We start from the raw sequence: 10,485 nt of genomic DNA, 5'->3' as shown, positions 1-10,485 counted from the left end.
AGGGAACAACTGCTTAATTAAACGTTAATTAAGGATATAAAGAGTAATAGAATGAGGATAGCTCAGTAGGAAAATTCAGTGGAGAAAAGCGGCTGAGTAGCTTGGTTTACGCGGGGGACCAATAAAACTTCAAGACAAGAAGCTTGCACCACTTACGTAGGCCGCAGGCGTCCTTCCGTTCTCCCGAAGGAGAGGAGACACTGAGGCCTCCCCGGTCGGATCTTAGAAGCCCAGGCATAATTAGTAAGCATGGTGGGTTCCGCGCTCCAGATGGAGACTCAACCAGAGTGAGAGAGAGAGAGACATGGGGAGACCAGTCTTTCGAGGAACTGATCCCCATTCTTTATTTTCCATGGTCTACTTTTATACACTGAGATGTTATGCAAAAGTCACGCGGGGTCAGCAGTCCTGACTTTTATCAAAGTCAGGTGCTTCATACAAATGTATACAGAGGTCTTAGGGGTGTTACATCATCTTCTGGCCAGGGGGCCTGCTGACAATTTACGACCCTCTCCTTGTGACAGTGGTCAGTCAACCAGGACACTTATTTCTCCAGGGGTGATTATTCTTAAAACAGACGCCACCCAAATAAAGTTACATTCCTATAGGGTGAGGGTGTAGTGGGTTTTGGTTAAGGAAAGAATTTACTTAGCCTAAGGTCTAACGTGATTTATATCAAAGGTTAATACTTATTTCTTTTATATATTCATTAATGTGTGTAAGGGCAGGGGATATGGAGACTTAGCAGTAAACATTGGCTCAACAAATGAAAAACCCTTCACCAATACAATTTCTAATCAGCCCATTACACTTATACTAATAATTTTCTAACTTTTCTAAAGAACCTGTTTTTAGAAGGTTTAAAGCATCTCGTGCCTCTCACGGATGGGAGGCTGTGAGCAATCACATGTGGCCGGACAAGCCTGTCAGGCAGGCTAGAGAACCTTCAGAGGAGTTTGTAGGTTAAAACATTCCTATCACACCCAGGAATTATTATTAACTGGAGCTCTAAGTTAACTCCTTCTCCGAAAGAGGTGGTGGGGGACAGCCCCCCATAAAGTCAGAGGTGTAGCAGAGAGCACAAAGTAGGCAGGCTCTGGTTATGGGGGTAGATGCTCGAGGATTTCCAGGGGGACTCCTGAGGCTCGATCCCGTCTTTGCGTATGTCGAGCCTCCTTCCTCATGACCTTTGCCATGGGCGGAGTGCCTCACGCCGGCCCCCAACACTTTATCACTGACCCACCAGGGAAGCTTGAAATTGCTTTTAGATATTAGAAAATATCTTGCTAGACAAATGGTTGAAAGAACAACGATAAATTAGTTGATCATTTTTCAGTTCAGTTCAGTTCAGTCACTCAGTCATGTCCTACTCTTTGCAACCCCATGAATCGCAGCACGCCAGGCCTCCCTGTCCATCACCAACTCCCAGAGTTCACCCAGACTCACGTCCATCAAGTCAGTGATGCCATCCAGCCATCTCATCCTCTGTTGTCCCCTTCTCCTCCTGCTCCCAATCCCTCCCAGCATCAGAGTCTTTTCCAATGAGTCAACTCTTCACATGAGGTTTTCCTTGGAAGAAAAGTTATGACCAACCTAGATAACATATTGAAAAGCAGAGACATTACTTTGCCAACAAAGTTTTGTCTAGTCAAGGCTATGGTTTTTCCAGTGGTCATGTATGGATGTGAGAGTTGGACTGTGAAGAAAGCTGAGCGCTGAAGAATTGATGCTTTTGAACTGTGGTGTTGGAGAAGACTCTTGAGAGTAACCAGTCCATTCTGAAGGTGATCAGCCCTGGGATTTCTTTGGAAAGAATGATGCTAAAGCTGAAACTCCAGGACTTTGGCCACCTCATGTGAAGAGTTGATCATTATTACTACAACTCAAAAGTTTTAGAAATATCTTTTGGATGAAAATCCTCATAAGTGAAACATACACACTGCTCCCTGAGGAGAAATTAAGATTCTAGTGCAAAAGCAAAGCAAAAAAGAATAAGATAATTATTATAAAAGAGGCTTAATTGTTCTGAAAATGTTGTCTCCTTAAAAAATATGCTTCAGTTCAGTTCAGTCACTCAGTCGTGTCTGACTCTTTGTGACCCCATGGACTGCAACACTCCAGGCCTCCCTGTCTATCAGCATCTCTCAGAGTTCACCCAAACTCATGTCCATTGATGACACTCATGTCATCACCACTCATGAGTCCGTGATGTCATTCAACCATCTCATCCTCTGTTGGCCCCTTCTCCTCCTGCCTTCAATCTTTTCCAGCATCAGGATCTTTTCAAATGAGTCAGGTCTTTGCATTGGGAGGCCAAAGTATTGCAGTTTCAGCTTTAACATCAATCCTTCCAATGAACACGCAGGCCTGATCTCCTTTAGGATGGAGTGGTTGGATCTCTTTGCAGCCCAAGGGACTTTCAAGAGTCTTCTCTAACACCACAGTTCAAAAACATTGATTCTTTGGCGCTCAGCTTTCTTTATAGTCTAGCTCTCACATCCTTACATGACTACTGGAAAAAACATAGCTTTGACTAGATGGACCTTTGTTGGCAAAATAATGCCTCTGCTTTTTAATATGCTATTTAGGTTGGTCATAACTTTCCTCCCAAGGAGTAAGTTTCTCTTAATTTCATGGCTGCAGTCACCATTTGCAGTGATTTTGGAGCCCAGAAAAATAAAGTCTGACACTTTATACACTGTTTCCCCATCTATTTGCTATGAAGTGATGGGACCAGATGCTATGATCTTCGTTTTCTGAATGTTGAGTTTTAAGCCAACTTTTTCACTCTCTTCTTTCACTTTCATCAAGAGGCTCTTTAGTTCTTCTTCACTTTCTGCCATAAGGGTGGTGTCTTCTTCATCGCTGAGGTTATTGATATTTCTCCTGGCAATCTTGATTCCATCTTGTGCTTCATCCAGCCCAGCATTTCTCATGATGTACTTTCTAAAATACACACTATCAACATGGTATACTATATAATAGACAACCTTAGTTTGCCTTAAAGTATAAAACTGGGATTTCATAATTATTTCTTTCAATTATAAAAGCAAAATAGTTCATGAATCATTTAATGTCACAGAATTAGAAACTAGACAGTGTTCCATGTCTCAAATACTTTTTAAAAATCTTTATCCTGTATTGTTCTCTGACAACAAACGTTGTAGGCAGTGACCATGATCTGAACCCCACAGGATGGCAATAGATATTCTAAATTCTTTGTATCTGTCTTTTTGCAATAAGCCTGAATAATAGTGAGTCTCAGGTGACTCCATTTCTCTCTCATCAGAAAGATTATCTTCCAAATCACTTAAGCATGACTCTGTATGATCAATAGGAAGACACTCTTTTGCTCAGAATATGATGAACTGTCTATAGAAGCAACCAAGAAATCATACCCATTTTTCCCCCACAAATGGAAAAACAGAAATTTTGCCAGTGTAAACATTTTCCTTCTTTTTTTATAATAAGGTAAATCTTTGTCTTTTGATAATCAGTCTTAACAACTCTAAAGATCTTAAGAATATCTTAGGACATATATTATATATATAGCTGCTGATTGAACAGCTTTATAAAGTTACAGGAACCATAAGACAATTATGTCCAATTTTTCCTCTATATTCCTGCATTTCTAGCAAAATTTTTATCTTTCCATTGAAGCAGTACATTACTGATGATTATATAATTTATGAAAACAGCAAAATCTTCTGTTGATGGAACACTGTAATTAATCGGGACTTAAACATCAAGGTTTTACTCTGATAACAACATAGGATCTTTTGTTGTGGTATATTTACGTTTCCAAATATGTTGTCACTATTCATAATTTATGAGTCAAATAAAGTTATGATTTAGCACTAAACTAACTCTAAAGGCTGTGTGTATGTGCAACTCAGTCATGTCTGACCCTTTGCAATCTCATGGACTATAGCCCGCCAGGATCCTGTCTATAGAATTTTTCCAGACAAGAATAATGGAGTGGGTTGCCATGTCCTTTTCCAGGGGATTTTCCCAATCGAGGGATCAAACTTGCATTTCTTACATCTCCTACATTGGCAGGTGGGTTCTTTACCACTGGCGCCACCTGGAAAGCAACTCTAAAGGCTACAAATATCTTATATACTCATAAAATGAGAAGACCAACTGACATGTTCCTAAGATCTTAAAAAAGCTGCTGAGATACACTGAATACAAATTTTTCACTAGGAAAAGAGAGTGAATTCATCATTAAACTCTCGTTTCCAAAATCTAAATTCATTTTAACAAAAAAGATGTAAAAATTAAATATTTCTCTCTAATAGAATCCTTTCCTGCATTATTAAAGTATTAAAAATAATTGTGCTTATAAGTATAATAATACTGGGAGTCCAAGCACAATAATTATCAATAAGTAAAAATTGCAATCTACATTTATATAACTGAATGAGACAGAAGACAATAATTCCATAATAATTTATATAATTATTTGAAATAGATCATATTCTCCATAATATAATAATGGTGATTATTTGCCTTCTACCTAAAGCAATCTAATGCTCAATAAAGAGTCCTTATATATGAATTAGAATGAATTTTTGATCAAAGCAGTGTTAGAAATGCAAGAGATCTTAAACACTATTTTATCTGAACCCTTCATTTTACTCCTTAGAAAGCTGAGATCAAGTGGCTTTGTCCAAGTGAAAACAGTGTTCAAACAAGCCCTTGAGAACTTGGTCTCAATGAGATCAACTTAAAAGAGTTGGCACTGATGCAAACTGGGTCATAGCTCATATCCTCTGAAATTCTTTCAAAAGAGAATTTTCGAAGAAGATGCAGGGAAATTAAAAAAAAAATATATATATATATATAAGTAATTGGTCATCATTGGAAAAGACTCTGATGCTGGGAGGGATTGGGGGCAGGAAGAGAAGGGGACGACAGAGGATGAGATGGCTGGATGGCATCACTGACTCGATGGACGTGAGTCTGAGTGAACTCCAAGAGTTGGTGATGGACAGGGAGGCCTGGTGTGCTGCGATTCATGGGGTCGCAAAGAGTCAGACATGACTGAGTGACTGAACTGAACTGAACTGAATTGGTTATCAAAAGCTATGAGTTTCAATTTAGTAATTTATCTCATGTCATAGTCCATTTATAGCTCATATACTCTAAAATTCTTTCAAAAGAGAACAGTTTGGCATGACAATACAGGGAGACTTAAAAAAGAAAACAATACAAGCAATTGGTCATCAAAAACTATAATTTTCAATGTAGCAATTGATCTCATATCGTAGTCCATGTATAGCTCATATACTCTGAAATTCTTTCCAAAGAGAAGAGTTTGGGATGAGAATGCAGAGAAATTTAAAAAAAGAAAAACAGTACAACCAATTGGTCATCAAAAGCTATGCATTTCAGTTCAGCAATTGCTCTTGTTTCATAGTCCATGCATCAGTCGGGGTTTCATCTTCTACCACAGAAAGTCTCTTTCCCTTTGTCTCTGTATATTTATAAGACAGATATTGCCAAAACTTTTGTTTGTTTGTTTTTTTATTGTCTCTTGACTACTCTTTTCTGGTCCTTTTACTAGTGATATCAGACTCTTCTTGGAGCTATTTTTTTTTTGTATATGCCTGTTGATGGTCCTAGGTTGTAAGTTTCTTCAAGACCCTGTCCAAAATGGATAATAAAACCAAAACTAACTGGGTTTTTATTTTCAAGTTGTTAAGTAGTTAGAATAGGAAAAAGGAGCCCAAATGGCTGTGGCTAAAAGACAAAGAAACAGAAAAGCCTGTGAAAATGGCACAAATAAATATAATAAAATATATTTTATTTTATTGAACAAAAATAAATCGATGAGCTAGAGTTAGAACTTCAGGTGAAACAAACACTCCCTCTTCTTGGCCAGCCCAGTTTGCATAGGGCAGGCTCATGGGGCAGAGGAGAAAAATGTATAAAAGAAGGAAGCCAAGACTGATTAAGACCTCTCCTTTTGGGTCGGCCCACCCTCAAGCCTCGAGGGTGTACTACACTTTTCTTGCCAAATAAAACTGAGCTGTAACAGAGCTGTAGAACTGGTCCACTGTTTCAAATCTCTGCTGTGTTGAGACAGAACTGAGGAAATTACATATTCCCTTGATGTATCGATGAGGGTCTTGGTGGGCTACCTTCTTTTTGCCATCTTTTAGAGTCTTCCTATGTTTGTTTGTTTGATTATGTTCAAGTATTTTTATGTGAAACTGGGAGGACCTAGGAGGAAAAGGACTACTGTATTCTATGAGAACAGGGAGATAAGGATGACCTTTAAGTTTTGCTGGTGTAAAGGGGCACCTTGTGAAGGTGCGTAAGGAGTGATGTACCCTGAGAAGAGTCTGTCCTTTCCTGTGAGTGTCCTGTATGGAAAGGCATTCCAAATATGAACAAAGGCTGGAAGATTGAAAATGCAGAACTAAGGAATGATGAATAGTGTGGGGACATCTGTAGCACATATTGCAGGAATCCACCCATATCCACCCATAGACCTGCATCAATATGCAGGTCTACATATTGATGCCAGCAAAGGGAACTTCTGGAGATTTAATGCTGGAAGCAACCTTTAGCCAATTATGTAATTCATTGTTTAATTGCTAAGTCATGTCCAATTCTTTTGTTACCCCATGGGCTGTAGCTGGCCAGTCTCTGCTGTCCATGGGATTTTCCAGGCAAGAATACTGGAGTGGGTTGCCATTTCATTCTCCAGGGGATCTTCCTAACACAGGGATTGAACCTGGGCCTCCTGTATTGACAGGCCACTGTATTCTTTACCACTGAGCCACCTGGGAAGCCCAATGATGTAGTAGGAAATGACCTTAGCTTCCTCATTCACAGTTGGGATAAGTGATGCAAATTGTTTGCAGTGGTTTTAGAGAGAGGTCTAAAACTACTGAAGTACTGATCTCATGTCTCACAGTATACAATGATTATTTGATTTAAATACTTCATATATCCCCCAATTCAACTCCCAGCCTCACTTTTCATTCTAGAAGATTTGCAAATATATGCCATAATTCCATGATGCCAGAAAAGCTCTATCTGTAAAACTTTTCACAGTGAAATTCAATACTAGAACATCCATTACTGTCTTACTTCATACACAGAAAATGATGACATGTATGAAAATTTTAAATTTCACTTACATATTTTACTTTGAAACATATTTTTCATCCTTGAAATACCTGAAGGAAACCTGGGGAGCTACAAAGGCATAACTGAGAATCCTAGGCTTGAATCTTATAATTAGTTGTTTTTGTTACAAAACTTAAAAGATATTCAACTGATAGTAAGGTCATTTAGAACATTTCTGTATATTTCTACCCAGATTAAATTAAGTAACTCAGATCACCACTGTTTTATTAAAATGGCCCTTGGGTTTCTCTCTTTTCAAACATAAATACCAAATACTTAAAATGGTCTATGATATAAGATTCCTGTGATGTAAGCCCCATGTTTATTCTTGAATCAGAATTGAAATATTCTGTGGACCTTAATCCTCGACTGAATCTTTTACAGTGTGATGTATAAAACTAAAAGATGGATTTAAAGACAAGCTGTATCACTTCAGGATTCCATAATAATGTGCACACTACTGTATCATTATGAGCTTTAGCTTCTTTTTTAAAAAACTTTATTCAATAAACTTTATTGGCAAAGCAAAATTTTTTTGTCTCTGACTGAGGTATAATTGACATAGAACATCATACTAGTTGCAGGTGTTCAACATAATGATTCAATATTTGTATATATTGAGACATGATCCTCACAATGTATCTGTCACCATCCATAGTAACACTTTTTTTTCCTTGGGATAAGAGTTTTGAAGATCTACTCTCTTAGCAACTTTTAAACATGCAATTCAATATTATTAACTATAGCCAACCATCTCAGCTTCTTCATCTTTAAAGCAAGAATCTTTAAAGTAAGCTTTTCCTGCCTGACTCAGAGAAGAGTTATAAAGAGGAAATGAGATAGTTTATATGAGCATATTTTCTAGAGTTCCCATAGAATTCATTCTTATAATCAATATTAAAATAACTATTAAGATGATATTCCCAAAGGTCAGCTAGAATATTTAAGTTATCCCTCAGACTCACTGTTTTCTATCTCAATTCAATCTCAGTTTGTCAAAATGGTACTCAGAGCCTTCCAAAAAGCTCTATTTGTGAAACTGTGGTTTGATTACTCTACCATACAAATCTAGAGTCTAAATGATTTCACAGATTCATGAGCTATGATACTTTGATGTGGAATTCACTGAGGCAATAAAAAATGTCAAATAAACTCATATTTTACTTGTGTTCTTTATTGTCTAGGACACCAAGGAGCCTTATGGACTGACAGTTTCATTTATAATTTCAGAAAAATGTTATGCTTTAGGACATTTATATCTCTGGCCTTAGTCACAGCTGTGTTATCTTATGTAAAAACACATGAGAACACTTTATGATGGGTTAATCATTCAGGAAGATTTAAAAAAAAGATACTTCCTGTATTCCCAAGTTATTGAGGTTCATTATAAAGAACAAAGATTTGGGAATCAGACTGTCAGATTGAAATGTATCTTCTGAGTGTTGTGACTTCTGTGACCTTTGGTCACAAAACTTTCAAACTCCCCTAAAGTTCATTATTATTGCTTATAAAAATGAGATGATATAAACATGGTTGTAACTTTCTTGGTAGTGCTTGTGGCTTGTAGTACTTAAAGCACCATTAAATTACATGCTCTAGCTATTTCTTGAGTATGATTAAAATATTTATATATTTTGTAATAATCATGTGGACCATATCATTTGAATGAGCTGAAATTATGTGTAAACATGTAAACACTGTAAAGGTACCTAATTAGTTCATACAATGGCAAGTATTTACTAATTTTTTCTATCAGAATTCCATGTCAAAACTTTTGTACATAATGTTAGTCTCATTTTTCAAATGAGAAAACTGAAAATGGGAGATTAAGAAATCTGCTTAGGTGGTCCCTCTGAATGTACATAAATATTCATTTATATCTGGAAATGTAAATATTTAGTATATTACATTTAGCAAAATTATTTTAAAAATCTCTAAGAATTCTGATTACCTGCTTTTAACCAGACTTTCTCACATTTTCTTAATGGTAACAAATCTTCTATGATGGAAGAAAGCTCAGAAACATACAATAAAAGACATTTAGGGGAAAAGGCATATTCTGTTATTTAGAACAAGTCTATAGTTTCAGTAGAGTGTGTTTCTAACTTACAAAATCTTCCTGCTTCAAAGGGAAAAACATGTTTTCTGCAAGCAAGAGATTCCTCAATCCAAAGTGCTAAAAGCAACTTTTGTATCACCTGTCAAATTTAGAACTGATGACATAGAGACCTAGATTTCACCTTTCTACCCACCTCAACACAATGGGAATCTGGATTCTTGTGATCTTCTTGGTGCTATGATTCCCTTTAAAGTCCCATGATGACTGTGGAATTACAGAGATTCTGGTAAAGAAAGTGCAGTCACCGAATTACATAATACAAAGTCTTCCACTGCCACTGTGTTTATATTTGTCTTATATTCCTTCAATATATTTTTAAGTTTTGAAGAGTTTGTTCTAACTACATGCCTATAATAAGTTGTAATATTAACAAACTCAATACACAGAAAGGAAAAACTTTATGTAATGTAATAATTTTTATGTTTTCCACTGAAAAACTTGTATTGGCATAGGACAGTGAATACATAACTCCCCTGAGATCAAGTGCCTTAGCTAGAAGCAAACCATATATAAGAACATTCTTTGAAGTTTCTTTTTTCATATTAAAAATTCACATTATTTTTTGCATTCTGTTCATAGTATATCTTTGCTTATTTTAATATGAAAGTAATGTATTTTTCTAAAATTCTTCAAAGATGATGCTCTAATATTTACAATGTTTTGAGTCAGTATAGTATAGATTCTGCAATAGGACTGTCATTACCATGCATACTAACTGTGACTTTGGGCAAATGGCTTAAACTTCTTGGCCTTAGCTTTCTCATCTATTCAGTTCAGTCACTCAGTCGTGCTCTACTCTTTGTAACCCCATGGACTGCAACACACCAGGTTTCCCTGTCCATCACCAACACCCGGAGTTTGCTCAAACTCATGTCCATTGAGTCAGTGATACCATCCAACCGTCTCATCCTCTGTCATCTCCTTCTAATTCTGCCATCAATATTTCCCAGCATCAGGGTCTTTTCCAGTGAGTCAGCTCTTCACATCAGGTGGCCAAAGTATTGCAGCTTCAGCTTCAGCATCAGTCCTTCCAATGAGTATTCAGGACTGATTTCCTTTAGGAAGGAATAGTTGGATCTCCTTGCTGTCCAAAGGACTCTCAAGTGTCTTGAACAAGCAACACAGTTCAAGCGCACCAACCCTTCAGCACTCAGCTTTCTTTATGCTCAAACTCTCACATCCATACATGACTACGGGAAAAAACATAGCTTTGACTGGACAGA

The sequence above is a fragment of the Bubalus bubalis genome, chromosome 16 (assembly GCF_019923935.1).
Source record: "Bubalus bubalis isolate 160015118507 breed Murrah chromosome 16, NDDB_SH_1, whole genome shotgun sequence".
NCBI classification, from domain to species: Eukaryota; Metazoa; Chordata; class Mammalia; order Artiodactyla; family Bovidae; genus Bubalus; species Bubalus bubalis.
Note: the sequence above shows the minus strand (reverse complement) of the source record.